The 15665-nt window shown below is 43.4% G+C and overlaps 1 long non-coding RNA gene across 2 annotated transcripts in view; it reads left to right on the top strand.

Annotated features, from left to right (window-relative positions):
* Nucleotides 1–15665, top strand: part of LOC309353787 — a 103410-nt gene that overhangs the window by 36824 nt on the left and 50921 nt on the right. The window contains exon 3 of one of the 2 annotated variants that reach the window (XR_014162011.1): nt 9195–9640. The exons of the other annotated variant lie outside the window; for it this stretch is intronic. This is a non-coding gene — a long non-coding RNA (uncharacterized lncRNA). Of the gene's footprint in view, nt 1–9194; nt 9641–15665 lie in introns of those variants that run through there. 2 annotated transcript variants of the gene reach the window in all.

Here is a 15665-nt window from a genome sequence, read left to right as displayed (position 1 = left end):
AAGCAAAGTAAATGGAGTGCAAAAATATGAAACAGAGAGAGGGCAATCTGCGAAAGAAAGGGGTTTGTACTCAAAGGAGTTAATTGTGTGTGCTTCTGTATTTAATTATTTAAAGTTAACCCTGCCCTTGAACAACAACAACAACAAAAAGCTCCCAGAGTGGCTTGCACAGGTAAGCAGTAACACAATCTGCGCCCTTAGGCTTGCAATCTAAAATGCATGATGCAAGAAGAAGCGGGAAGATGGGGAAGGAGGAGGCACAAAGCAAGCTCAGGTATCAGTTCTGAGAAGTCCACTCACCCTCTCAATGCGGTGGCTTCGCAGGATGGTGGCACCTCCTCCAGAGGCCCCTAGATGAGAGCTCAGGGTTGGAATCCAACCTGGATAGGTGGTGGGGGCGTAAGCCTCTGCTGCCTATCAGGAGCTGGATCCAAGCTTGCTTGCTGGATTGGCCAAAGGGGGGCAGTCTTCGATACTGGGCTGAGCCCGGGGGGTTGGAGCTTATTGAGCAGGATGACTTCCCTCAGGTCTGCTCCTGGGGCCTTTAAACAGCCCGTACCTGGAGTCTGCAGCTGGGTTTTCCCCCTCATCAAATCCCCCCATGCACCCACCCAACAGGTTTTACTGTTCCTTGACCTTGCTATGGCTTGCTATAATTGCTATGGCTTGCTATGATTGGCAGGAATTTGTCCACCAGGCAAATTGACTCTGGCCTGGTGGTTTTGCCTACCTCATGACAATACTCAAAAGTGGCTTTGGGGATTGGGGCAATCCTAGTTCTGGATGGAGGGGAGCCTATAGTTACTGTCTGCTCCTCCAAATGCTGAGGTATCCCATTAAAGGGATCCGTGGGAGGGGGAGCTGCCAGGGGGCCAGGGCCAATGGGGCTCCCCCAGACGTTGATCCCTGCTGGGGTCACGCTATATGAAGAAAGTCTTAGGAACCCAAATCAACTGACTCACCTATGGCATCACTTTTGGAAGGCGAGCTGGAAGTATTCAATTGTCCCATGCCGAAGACAAACCTCTTTCATCTGTATTCAATAGAGTTGTGGCCTGTTTTGATCCAAACCAATCTATGTTGTCTTCAATTATTCTGGGGGGTTGGGGATGGAGGTGCGTGATGCCTGGGCCTTCAATGACCACCTAAGTTAGAAAGATGTAATGGCTACCATCAGCTGACAATAGCTGGTATCTCGGCAGAGGCAATAGAACAGCCCTGCTTGACTCTGTCTACTCTGTAGCTGGAATGGCAGGTGTTAGGTAAGAGTTGGGAAGACTGCATCCATGCATGGAAACATATCCTGGTGGCCAAATTTCCTTTTAGGCAACCTGCCGGGGGTCCATGTTAGTGGGGCCAGAGGCAAATGTGAGTGAATCAATAAATGTGAATTTCACCTTCTTAACATTCACATGGCCCTCTCTGTACTCTACCCTGACAAGCAAGAAGCAATGACACATTCCACCCAGGTAAAAGCAGTCAGAGACGATGCTAAGGAGAGCTGGGAAAGGGTGTGGCTCATGTGTGTGTGTGACTCGGAGAATCCTGAGGATCAGACAGAAGATTGGAGGGCTGCCTTTGTCCCTGGGGCCTGAAGGTCCCCACCCATTAATTAGTGCAACAACACTCATCTCTACCCCGCATTTTGATCATTGAGGGCCTGGGCTTCAGCTGAAGGGGTTGTGGATATCTCTGATCTGGAGAAAGAAGCAACCATGCAGTTTTAAATGTCTTGTACTAGCAATTGAATGTCTCGTTTCACCACATCTTACTCCAGCACTGGTTCAAGATCTGCATTGCTGTTGGTCTGGGTAAAGTCGAGAGTATTAGAGAACTGAGGTCGTATCTGTGTTGAATGATTGCAGATTCCTAGGATAAGATTCCAGCACTTTTCTCTAGGAGATGGGGCAGAACTTCACTCTTTTAATCAGCAGGTTCTATAGCTTGCATTAGCCAAAGGACTTGCAGGAGATATTCAGCAGTTTTCTCATTAAATAACAGACATCCAAATCTTTGTCTACAGAAGACCAGTATCTTTCTTCCTTATTTATCAGATCTCTTGGATCAATGCACTGTGTTTCAGAGCCTTTGTCGGGGAAGACAGAGTCTGATATTCAGCAAAGTGCAAAGACACGCAAGCCTTGTGTCATGCCAGGATCCAACAAAGGATTCTGCTCCAATTCATACAAGGACTCTTATTCTCCAATTGTCCTCTTCTACAAGAGGAGAGATCTTCAAATGAATACTGAAAGCATCATTACACTGTTCACTGTCATGATCTGAGCTGTATAAGGTGGTTAGAGAAGTGGCCTTGTACCAGCACAAATGCAATCTTTTCCATGCACTAGGGAAGACGACAGAACCACCCCCTGAAGTAGACCAAGTAACTTGAGAATCAATCAAACTGGGCATTGCATGAATTTAATGTAGGAAGCTAAGGGGCACTGCAAGGCATAGGCATAGGGGGAAAAGGTGGCAGTACTGTGTGCAAGATCAAGACTGTCAAGGGTTTAAAAGCATAGGAAGCAGCAGGGTAAGGGTAGGGGAATGGAAACAACACCCTTTGCACACTCTCCGCAGGCAGAGCACCCTTCAGAGGCAGCCTTGTCATTAGTTATGCGCCTTGCATGTGCTCAGGAGTGCTGCCACCTGGAGGCGGTCGCAAAAAAACCTGGCACCTTCCCTTGGTGGGCCTCTCACCCCTATGTTGATGGCCAAGAACCAGCACTGGCTCCTAGCACAGATCTCCATAAGGGGCTAGGAACACTCCCACAGCAGACTATCTTGGAAGAGAACATGGCAGGCTATCTGGAATCCTCCACACTGAAACATTTTGACACAGGTCTCACTTGCCCCTATGATTGCCCACCCTCTCTTTAATGGAAACATCTTGAAGAGCAGATCCCAATGTGTCTGTCAGTCTTTTTCTTCATTGCTGTTAATTCTGTCCTGCAGGCACAAACTTGTACAAGAAGGCGCTTAACTGTGTTAATTAAAGATGCCAACCAAGCACGATGCTTAAAAATGATGCTGCCAATGGGATGCTCTCCTTTAAAGAGAGAGATTGATTTAAGGCCCTCAGCCAACTGCTCTTTAAATCTCATTGCCACTAGCTATTGAGTTACAAAAAACCCAGAAGAATCAAGTCTCCTTTGACATATCTGGACTGTAGCCATGCAGTGGAACCAGATGGAGACACTGACAGTTACTCTTCATTTTGGGGGAAGGAAATGAATTGTTTTAATTAGACATGGCTTCTTGTTGTTTTTCTTTTGTTAATGTGCTCCAACACCCCTCTACCTTGCCATCTGCCTTTAGATGCCAAGTCAAAATGTTATTATTTCAACATGCTTTTGACTTGGGTGAACCTGGCTACTGTGGTTGTTTGTGTGGGGGCGGTTTTGCTCTTGCTGAATTGTGCAAAAATTTGCCAATTGGAGTTTAGTTTATAAATGCTGATCAACCTTGTTTTTTTAAAAGCACATTTATGTCTGACTAATTGCCATGAGGATCCTATACAAAGCAGAGCAAATATGTTTTCATTACTATATAAATAAACTATATAAATTAACTATATAAACTTTTGTTGGAAAAGTGATTCCACAGATGTTATACGGAGTAGAACTCTGGGGATGGAATCAGAAGCTGTTAGAATGGCTTGAAATCTTCCAAAAATTTTATCTCAGAAGAATTCTAGGCCTCCCTCAGAGTACTCCAGCAGCTCTCCTAAGAGTGGAAGTAGGATTACCTTCTGTGTCTGCCAGGGCCCACTTAAGATTCCTGCATTTTTTCACCAACCTCATAGATGCCCCGAACACCTTATTGGCTAAACAAGCCTTTGTATCATTACAAAATAATACCACTTGGCATAAAAGCCTACTAGACATTCTATCCAGATACAACCTACCTGAGTTTAATACTCTCAAATTGTGGAGCCCTGATAAAGTTCGGGAATGGATCTTTGAAAAAGACGCCTTTTTGGACTCCACCAAGATAAAAAACTCTGGGTTTTCCTACTGGTTCCCCCGAGTAAAAGCAGTCAAAATCTGTGCCAACTACTTGGTGGAGATCACTGATCCCACCCTTCGGAGAGCTTTCACTATGGCACGGTTTCAAACATTGCCAACTGCTTATCTGACCGGTAGATACACAAAAACCCCAGTAGAACATCGTTTATGTCCTTACCTTATGAAAATTAAAGAGGATCTTACACATTATTTCCTCTATTGCCCCATTTACTTGGGCTTTAGAGACGCATTGCTGCAAATTATACCAGTCCTATAACCAGTCCTGAAGATAGAGTAAAATTTTTGTTATTTGATGCAAACCCACGCATTACCCATGTGGTAGCGGTCTTTGTGATGAAGGCCATGAAAGCCAGGGAAAGATTTATGGACGACAATGTAAAGACCCCTTCATCGTCTGTTTAACTCGCTGCTCGTTTTCCCTCCTTTTCTATTTTGTGGGAAGAAGGTTTTGTTGGCATAGTATGTAATGAATTTTAATATTTTTAACTACTGTAGTGTTGATTTTTGTGCACAGGCATGGTCCTCACAATAAACGGATTTGAATTTAAATAAAATCTTAATAATGATCGGTATGCCTTTTCCTATCCCCATGTTTTGCCCAGACGTGAAAACTGAAAGACTCACAAAGTTCAACTGCCATGATTGCCACTCTTCCCTCTGCTTTATTCACATTGTACTCCTGCTCTGCAGTGCTATCCTGGCCATGTTTTCTGAGAAGTAAACCCCACTGTGCTCAGTGGGGCTTACTCACTAGTAAGTGCACTTAGAATTGCAGCCTGAAAATATTATCATCATCTCAAGCGGACCTAGAGCATCTGATTCCCTACTTGCTTTTAATACCAAGGAAGTTGTATTAATAGGATTCCGTGGGAGGGCATTTTAGGCTTTCCTTACTTGCACCAGGGAAGCTGATTTATTGAATTTATTGCAATTGTGTATTTGGTTGATTTTTCCAAACCATTCAGAGGAGTTTGATCAATGGGTGGTCTAGAAATGGCAGTGATGATGTTGATTGTAGGAGAAAAGGCCTAAAGTAGGCAATCTCTTCCCTGAGCACATGCCTTTGAATTCAGGATTCTTACAGCACCACATTAGACTGTCAAGATTTAGCTATTTAATCTAAAGGGGCTGACATTCACTGGGGTTGTTAACATGGCAGCCTTATCTTGAGACAGCACTTGGCTTCTCTAAGGTTATACCAGGGCATTCTCATTCTCCTGCACACAGCCTATTCCAGCCTGTGCTCTAAAATAAAAAAACCTAGCATTTAAAGTATATGAAAAGTAGCCATTACTCAAGTCAAACATTCTTAACTCCAAATGGGGCAGAAAAGAAAATGATTCCCTTAGAGGAAGCATATGCAAATGAAATGCACGAACAGCTGCTGGGATTTCTCTTTGCACGTCAAGGGATGTCAGTGCTGTGCCATTAATGGGAATGAAACTGGTATGCCCCCTACCCCCACAAGGATGCCTAATAATAGAGATTCACCGTGTTAAAACAAAGAATACTGTAGTTCGTTTGGGATGGACTGGACTGTTCCTTCCGATTCAGAGGCTTTCCAGAGCTCGTTTCTGTGGCAACAGAAAGCCAACGCCACAGCAAGATTAAAAATACGCTCATGCATGAAACATCAGTTCTAGTCATCTCTAATTCTGTTATGTAGTCGTGCAGGCTGATAATACAGCGGCAAGAAGTCGAGTGTCCCCAATCTTATGAATCCTTCAGCAAAGGGCATATCTAGAGCACAGCTTTAGAAAGGTTTAATGGCCTTTTTATAAACCCTGGGAATTGTAGTTCTGTTAAGGCTAACAATGTAATTCTGTCATTCTAACCATGAATTCTCCTAGCCGAACTGCTGCATTCTTTTTTCAAAGCCATGTCAGTTAAGCTGGTGGAAAACCGGAATGTATGTATATATTTGATTTATATCCACATCTATCCTATGGCTCAGAGTGGCTTACATCAGTTCCACTTCTCCCCCCACGAATAGTTCTGTCCCCCTCCGGCTCACAATCTAAGGCAATCAAAATATTTGAGAGACAAGAGACAAATGAAATAAAAACGACAGTGTAGACATAAAATCTATTCTTCAAAAAAGCAAAGCAAAAACAGTTACCGATCCAAATAATAAGTAACCAATCCAAAAAGTGCTTTTCCTCCTTTTTTTTTTTTTTTTTGAGGCAGCCACCCGTCAGATGTTTTGTTTGCTCAAGAGGAGCTACAAAGTTGGAAGAGTGCAATGGCTATGGTCTGCCTTTACAGCTGGAGGCAGCTTCACAATAGCAGTTGCTGGAAGCCACAGGAGAGAAGAATGCTCATGTGCTTGAATCTTGCTTGCGGGTTTCCCAGAGGCATCTAGTTGGCCACTGTGGGAACAGGGATGCTGGACTAGGCTGAGCCAGCAGGCTCTTCTTAACATTCTTACAGGTTTGCTGTCTCAGGAAGTAGGTAGAGCTTCACTTCCGGAAGAGAAAGAAGAGTCCTGCTGGATCAGGGCAAAGGCCTATCTGCTGCTTGTTAAAGAGATAGGTTTATTGCACATAACCCGTTATGCTTGAATATAGGCTTCAGGTTACATACGTTTCAGGTTACAGACTCCGGTAACCCAGAAATAGTGCTTCAAGTTAAGAACTTTGCTTCAGGATAAGAACAGAAATTGTGCAGTGGCAGTGCGGCAGCAGCAGAAGGCCCCATTAGCTAAAGTGGTGCTTCAGGTTAAGAAGAGTTTCAGGTTAAGAACGGACCTCCAGAACAAATTAAGTACGTAACCAGAGGTACCACTGTATTGTGTTTAAAATGCTATAATGGGAAGCCTACTGCAAAAAACTGGGTTTTCCATTGAGGGTGTGGTAAGCAACCTCATGACTAGTCTCATGACTTGTCACAGGTTAATCATAAGACACAAGATGTAACCTGGGAATCTGTGTATTTACCTGTAGGCTGCTTGCAACACACAGAAGCCGAGGAAGGCAAGCAGGCAGGCAAGTGCAGTTTGCGTTAATTGTGTTTTGGTGGAGATGCTCACTTTGGGAGCAGAGTGAAGCGTTTACAGGACTGAGACATGTCACTGACACATTAATGGTGATTTCGAGGCAGACTTATACTGGACCACCTGTTCTCTGTGCCGCTGCATGATTTGTTTCACGGTGCTTCCTCAGTGTGATGCTTCCCTTTTCACTGTCAGCATGCCAAGAATCACTCACATCATAGCTGCTTACTGTCCCCATCTTCTTTTCAACCCCATCAAAAGCACAAATCACCCTGAATGCACATTAAAAATCCCATCTGGAGATGCCCATGGGGCCAACGTGCTTACGGGAGGCCTGCAAGTAGATTCCAAGCAACTGTTGCTCAGAGGCATGCTGGCTCCAACAGGGGAGGTAGTCTATGTCCTGAATGGTTCTTTTCCAGTAGCAGCAGTGATTGTGTAAATTAAAGAAGGAATATACATGATAAAAGTCTACCATGTAGATGTGTCCTATTTTGTTTGGACTCCTGCTTTAATCTTCCTTGAGCTTTGAAATACCACATGATGCCTTTAAATACACATTCACATGGTTTTTTTATTACCAGCCGGGAGGCATACAAGCCAGAAGACATGATGCTCTTTAAAGGACAACAAAATGCATACACGAGGAGACGGGGGTGGGGAGTGAAAAATCAGTAATTTGCTCAATGGTGCTGCAAATGAAGCATTTCTTCTTCACTCTGCCAACTTCCATTTGTTTACCAGAATCTAATTTGTAGAGTTATCGACAGTACCAAATAATAGTGGTGTTGTTCTATTAAGCGGAGGAGACTATAGTCCATTTCAGTGCCGCTATATGATTTGTATGTAGTGCTGTTGGCTGTTGCACAGTCTATTATGAACAGTAACGGGCATTAACACCAATTGCCATACAGACATATACTATTAACTTTTAAATAATAAAGCAGTGGTGTTAAGCAAGCAGCTTGGGTGTATTTGTCGCCACAATGAAACAGATAGATTGTTCGTCTTTGGCTCGCAGAAGCAGTGAAAAGTATTTCATTACAGAGACAAGGCACCTTCCATATTAAACACATCCCTTCCTCCCAAGCTGCATTGGGTTAGGCTACCTGTTCAGGTTAGGCTACTGTATCTAATCTCTCTACATGGGCAGTCCTTGAAGAATCTTCAGAAACTAAAGGTGATGCAGATTGCCACTGCCTATCTGTTATTAGTTATCGGTAAGGACACATTAAACCTGTTCTTATAAACCTGCATTGGTTACAGCTTTGTTTCTGAGCCCATGTTGTTTACTCAGAGATAAGTGCAAACACTTTAATTCCACTGGATATATGATCAGTAGGGGTTTACACAATTAGATGTAACTTTAAGGTTTCATGGTACAGCCAGAAGCCCTTGGGTCAATGAAACTACTTCTCTGGATACCTCCCATGTCATTTCTACTTGTGTTTTTAAAATTTCTTTCTAAATGCCTTGTGTAGTTTTATGTTGGCAGATGGCCTATAAATAGTGTAATTCTAAATATGTTTTCAGAGCAGCTAAAAGTATCATCTTATACAAATCCTTAAACCCAACTAAAAAAAACCCACCCCAAAACCAAAATACTAGTAATGGCTTTTAACCAACAGAATAGCAGATAGCCTTAAAAGCAGAGCCAAGCAAGATTAAAACAATATCTAAAGGGATTGGGTTTGGCTGGCAGAAGCAGGATAAAAATAGGCAAACCCCCTCTAGAGAAGGAATACCAAGAGACAGAGCAACTCCGCTGAAAGGCCGTATGTCAGTTCACCACTTGTCCCACTTCCAAAGTCAGAAGGCCTATAGAAGGGCACCTGAAGGTTTCAACATCCAAGCAGGATTCTCATTGGAGTCTTAAGGGCTTTAAAGACGATGCACCATTGAAACCCTATGCACTTGTTCCCTCCATGCATGATCTGGGAGCAGAAAGCAGGATCATGCTCACAAACCCACCTCACAACTAATGTCCACGCATTATCAGTATGCAGTGGGAATGCAGCCCTGCTTCTCCCTCCATGTGTAGATTTAGAAGAAAAACCCTGAAAAGGACTTGAGTGTTAACCTTATGTAATTCTCTCACATTCATAGTTCAGTAATAGATAAGGCTGCAAAGCAACAATTAGCAAGCAAGCTTATGCTTTATTCTCTCTTTTTAGTTCTGGGACTTCTGCCCTTGATGCCCCTGATCCAGCAGTTGTCAAGGTAGTGGAAACAAGAAACGCCCTCCCTCCATTGGCTAAGCACAGCCAACTCATAGGTCTTTCAAGAGTTGGCAACTGGTATGGAAGCAGGGCTCACTGGAAGGACAGATCCTGAAGCTGAGGCCACCTCATGAGAAGAGAAGACTCCCTGAAAAAGACCCTGATGTTGGGAAAGATTGAGGGCAAAGGAGAAGGGGACGACAGAAGACGAGATGGTTGGACAGTGTTCTCAAAGCTACCAGCATGAGTTTGCTCAAACTGCGGGAGACAGTGGAAGGCAGGAGTGCCTGCCGTGCTCTGGTCCATGGGGTTACGAAGAGTCGGACATGACTAAACGACTCAACAACAACAACAACATGGAAGCAGGGTGACATCCTCTGTGGTGGAGTGGAGCCAGAGTGGGCCTAGGGCCCAAACTATGAGGCAGATGATGGTCTCTATGCCCTAGATTCAGAGTTGGCAGGTATCAAAGAGAGCAAGTGGTAGGCACCAAATACAGGGAAAGAAGGGGCAGTCTCCAGGTGCACAGCAATATGTTTGTTGATCCCAACAATTTTCAGATATCCCTTTTTAGAGACACTGTTGGATGCACCAAGTTTAGGCTTGGCCTGCAAAATCTACTGCAAATGGATCTTGCAACAAAGTTGTAGGCCCAAGCCTCAAGTTGATTGTACCTAAATGTGCCCAAGAAGACAATAATTCAAATGCACTGGGCTCAGTAGACATATTTCCATACCCTGAAAGAGAAGACCCTAACTGAATTGAGTCTGACAGATTCAGATGACCAGTACCAAAACAACAGTGATTTGCTATCTTTAAATAAGCAGTCTTCAGACAAAAATCTGGCTGCTTAAGTATGATTTTTAATTACATAAGAACTTGTTCATAGAAAATCCCCTTATTTACACATTTGTATGCAACACACATCTCCTTGCTGGTTTTCCAATTAATGTTAAGCATTCAGAACTGGACTGTTTGACCAGTCTGTATCTTCCAATTAAGATTAAGCATTCAGAACTGGACTATTTCATTAACATGTATTACTGTTTCCGTGTGTTGGTTGGGGTGATTTCTGGACCATTAATGGCTCTATGGATGAGAGCAATGGTATTACAAGAATAGAGTTCTGGGTCATTTCACTGCAGCCACTACTTTAAATAATCCACTGAGCTCCTTCGAGAAATGCCCCTGCATGTGATTTAAGGAAGATAGGGGGGTTTTTTTGCTATTAGCCTTTTAAATTCTCTCAGCGCCTTGAGGTTACTACTGTTAAGATTATACAAGAAACCAAAATAATGTGAAACCTGGTAACAACACTCACACAGACACACACTTTGGGAAAATGCTGAGGAGATAGGATAGGGGGAAGGATAGAAAGCATCTGCAGGAGAAAGCAAACTCAGAGGAAATATGGGTCACCCAAGAGGAAGGGCAGAGCAAGCTTGTACATCTGTCACTTTAGTAGCCGGGTTCCCCATGAACTTTTATTGAGATCCGATTAGCTCCACAGGGAGCATCCAAATGGGAAAGCATTAGAAGTGACTGAACTTGTGATAAATCCTTTTCTCACCCAAGCATTAGTCAGTTTATTCAACACCCCTTGAAGTATATTAGGATATATACTGATCTAATAAAAAAAGTGATGATGAGGTTTTTAATACTGAGTGCTACTTTCAGAATTATAGATAAAATGGATCATTTAGCGTTGACTTTTATAATTCCCAGGGGTAACTAACAGAAATTTTCAATTTGAGGCTGGCATTATATGAACTGAATGGTTTTTAAGAGACTATCGATACTACAAAACAGAACAAGACGGGAGTCATAGCAGGCCAAATTAAATGGTAGCAGGTTTAGAAAACTGCTAAGAATAATAAAGCCTCTATCGCTTCACAGGTATTTTAAACTTTGTGTTTATGGCATCAAAGAGACGGCTGCTTTGATTTGTCTGGATTTATAAAGTTTGGTTCAGTTTCCTTTTTAGGATCTAAACGCTATGCTGACATTTATGCAGCCTAAAATTTCGTTTGCTTTTTTAAACAGCCGCGTCACACTGCAGGCTTGTCTTTAGCCTGTGATAAATTAAGACACTGGAATCCTTTTTACATATACCATATCTCACTTATCCTATACCTGCACCCTTGTCCCTAAATGCAGAACTTTACATCTTGCTGACTTCCTCTGCCATATACATTGCCACGTTGCTCCATGGGGATCATAGTTCAGCCACTGCATACGTGTGGTAGCTCAGTCTATCTATCGCAATGAATGCCACTATGAGTTTCTTTGTGATCGGCTAAATGTTTGCTTCATGGCAGCTGTTCCAATCAATTCAAGCGAACTGAGGAACATAGCTCAGTCAGTAGAGCATGAGACTCTTAATCTCGGGTGGGAGGGGTGTTGAGCCCAACATTGGTCACATTGCATCACAAGGGTTGGGCTAGATGACCCTCAAGGTCCCTTCTAGCTCTACATTTCTAAGATTAAAAAGTTGTAGCAATTAATTATATTCAGTCCTCAGCTTGTGGCCGAATACTCAAGCCCATGTCCTTTCCCTTAAAATGAGAAGCATTCCATCCCTATGAAATGAAACCTTGCTTTCTCTTTGCCGTGGCTGGTCATTCAGCCACAGTAGGGCTGTGCACTTCTCAAGGCTGCAGGCCACAAGCTGCTACTGCTTCTTTGAGGTAGAGGTTTCACCATATAGGTGGTGACTGGGAAATTAATATTTTTCACACTTGATCACAGGACATGCACATTTCCTCCTGAAGGACTCAAGTAGCCCAAAGGGTGGACTCCCCTACCCACCTCTCTTGGAGTAACTGATCAAACAACCAGCAGGATGAGATCAGCCAGATGTTGTTGCACTCCAACTCTCATCAGCTTCAGCGATTATGGGAGCTGTAATCCAACAATATCTTGAGGGCCCCACATTGGGGTAGACTGGGGCAGGGTTTTTGTAGTTGCAGAAACCCTTGGATGCAACCAATGGGAATATAATAATAGCCACATATCCCCACCTCATTGTCCAGGTGTTAAATAGGGTTTTGTTTGATTGTGAAGTAGTTTTATCAGGAGCCACTTTAAGGCAGCAGTGCACCCAAATGTGGCTTCAGACAAGGACATCTAATGAAGGGAGCTACCCAGAGCAGTAGAACTTTCCAGAGTCTCAAAATGTGCAGGACCCTCCATGAGTACAGAAGGCACCATTGCTGCCATTTATCACTCAGGAATACATGGAAGGTGATGGGAATGGAGGAAGAGCTTGTGCACTCATGCACACTCTCCCATCCTCACTTGTTCAGAATGCCCAAACAAAGCTCTATAGTGCCCTTTATTTACACCAGATAGATGCGTATACAGAACCTAACAGGTAACACAGTAGCTTTGGCGTAGGTTGCTATTCCCAGACTTACTGTTTACAGAGTTTATATCTTGTAGGAGGAGAGATGGCTTCACAGCAACACATTGTAATGTTATAAGCTTGACAGCACAGTCTTTTCATTTGTATAAGGCTTTGAAAATATAATTTAGCTTCTATTTGGGAAGCACATCCGTGTGGAGTTATCTAAATCCTGTTGATGGCTGTGAGATGGCTGCAGAGTAAACTGTTTGAGGATACAGCCCAGCTGTTTAAACCAAACAGCAATGTAATTGAAATCCTAACCATTGTGTACATTTTCATGCATCTCCCATTCATCTGACTCCTTTAGTTTTCTCCTTTTCCTCTTTATTTTGCTTCCCTGCTTTATGGTAAAATCTGCTCCCATTCACTTTGCTTGTTTACTTATCGCCTCACCTTCCAGGATACAATCTAGCCTGATTTCATAGACTCAGAGACTCACAGAATTATAGATTTGAATGTATTTCTATCAATTTGTCACCTGGATGTACTACATTGCCCTGACATCCTCCTTTTATTTGGGCCCATTACAACGATATTGACTTCAGGACGGTGCATGGATTGCTCACATACCCTGCTAATATTTTCGTGAGTATGACTAGCAGAGGCAGCTTTTCTATCGCTTGTTCATATTCCTGCTATTTAACTTGATTGTTATCAAAGGTTTTATTTCAAAATTCACTGCATGGCCTAAACATAGACCAGGTTATGGAAGAAGGTAGATGGATGAATTTAAAGACATTGCTAGGGGAGAGACTAAAACAGTCACCGACTTTTGGTCACCCCTGTTACATGGAGTGCATCTTCCCTCCTCATTCCAACAGTGTATTTAAATGCATCCTTCTACTTTATCCCATGTGAATGTATGGCTGTGAATGTATCAACAACTGACTTCTTGCCAAGGTGGATTGGAGATGTGGTTTAGCCTAAATACATGACCATTCCCCCTTAGACAGCTGACAGCCTAGATCGCTCTTTTTAATGCCACCCATCGGGAAATCAAGTCTCAATAATAAGATTATAGATTTTCAGCTTTTTAGACTTGGGGATGGGTGGCTGGGTTCCTATGTTTGACAATAGCCCCCCAAAAATAATAATAATTAATTTACACCATCCTTTTATACCCCTTCTCAAAACTGTTGTAGGATCTACTCCTTTTCCCTACTTCAATCCTGTTAATGACACGTCAACAACACAACTTTGATATAAAGAATACAAATGGAATCTGCTGCAAAATGTTGCAGCACATTCTCTCCTCCTAGCAGGAGTGCTCTTAGCAGGGCTTACTGCTGGCCAGCTTACCTCTGCTCTCCTCGAGAATACTGAAAGTTGTGTGGGCCTCAACAGGCTATTTCAGCTCCTCGCCACTATGTGACTACTGAGCATGCTCAACCTTCAATGGGATATAAGGTAAGACCCCTGGATGGTTAAGTCCAGCCAAAGGTGACTATGAGGTGCAGCGCTCATCTGCTTTCAGGCTGAGGTAGCTGGTGTTTGTCCACAGACAGCTTTCTGGGTCATGTGGCCAGCAGGACTAAACCGTTTCTGGCGCAACGGAACACTGTGATGTAAACCAGAGTGCACAGAAATGCCGTTTACCTTCCCGCCACAGCCGGTACCTATTTATCTACTTGCACTGGCATGCTTTCGAACTGCTAGGTTGGCAGGAACTGGGACAGAGCAACGGGAGCTCACCCCGTCAAGGGGATTTGAACCACTGACCCACTGACCTTCCAATTGGCAAGCCCAAGAGGCTCAGTAGTTTAGACCACAGCGCCACCCACGTCCCACTCATTGGGGTATATTGGGGGGGAGGTTGCCCCCTAAGATTTGGACAACCCTTGGGTTCTGCCAAGCATGCCAATACTCCATTTTGTTCCTTGGTTGCTTAATTTTGGCACTCATTGCTCAAATTTGCTATGGGAGAGAGGGAAGAGTAACCTTTAATTTTAAAAAAGAAAATAGGCATGTCTGGTTGTTAATGGCAGGTCAGAGACTAAGAATTATGCTAATTTGAAAACATAATTAGATATTCTTAATTGGTTCTTTACTTATATTTGATTATGCAAAACACTTCTACACACACACACACACACACACACACACACACAGCATTCGATTGAGCATTTGCCTTATATCTGTACCTAATCCAAAGCAGAGGGAGCTTAGCTAAATCAGTCTGTTCTCATCAATCTCTTAGTTTGGCACTTTTTTTGCAACAACAGCTTTGACAGTAGCTATAGATGCACATACATACACCCCATTAAAAATGCAGTGCGGAATAGTCTGAAATATTATTACACCTTTCAATAAGCCTTCAGAAAATTAACAAAAAGGTGTGTTAAAATATATGCAATCACATTAATGAGGTGAATATTGCATTCCTTTTAAATAACTTTGACAAGCACAGTTCCTAAACCAGTGGATTGTTGTGGATTCCTAAGAGTCCCAAGATGTCAGGATGCTGTCAGCTGCTCCTGGCTGGTTGCCCAGGAAAGTATAAAGACAAGGAAAAGTTTATTACAGTCCTTTTTTATTTCAAACTTTACAGAGAGATGCTATAGAACCCAGCCTTTTGGATACAGTGGTACCTCTGGATGCGAACGGGATCCGTTCCGGAGCCCCGTTCACATCATCAGCAGAACGCAACCCGCGTCTGCGGGTCGTGATTCACCACGTCTTCGTATGCGTGTGACATCATTCTGAGTGTCTGCGCATTCACGAGCGGCAAGACCCGGAAGTAACCTGTTCCGTTACTTCCGGGTCGCCGCAAGACGCAACCTGAAAAAATTCAACCTGAAGCAAATGTAACAAGAGGTATGACTGTAATGGTATTGTCCTGAGTGAATCTCTACCACCCCAGTCTCTCCCACTGCTTTATTCTCCATCATCATCACCTCCTCTACGGGGGCCGCTAAGTGCCCTCTGTCTTTGAGCTCTTTGCTCCCCTACTTTTAAGGCTCGCTGGGTTCTAGGAGATAGAGGGTCTGGAAAGCTTTCTAGTGACAACGTGTCAGCTGGGT

This window comes from Podarcis melisellensis (genome assembly GCF_964234715.1).
Source record: "Podarcis melisellensis genome assembly, chromosome: 1".
NCBI classification, from domain to species: Eukaryota; Metazoa; Chordata; class Lepidosauria; order Squamata; family Lacertidae; genus Podarcis; species Podarcis melisellensis.
This window is presented reverse-complemented; position numbering and strand designations above follow the sequence as displayed.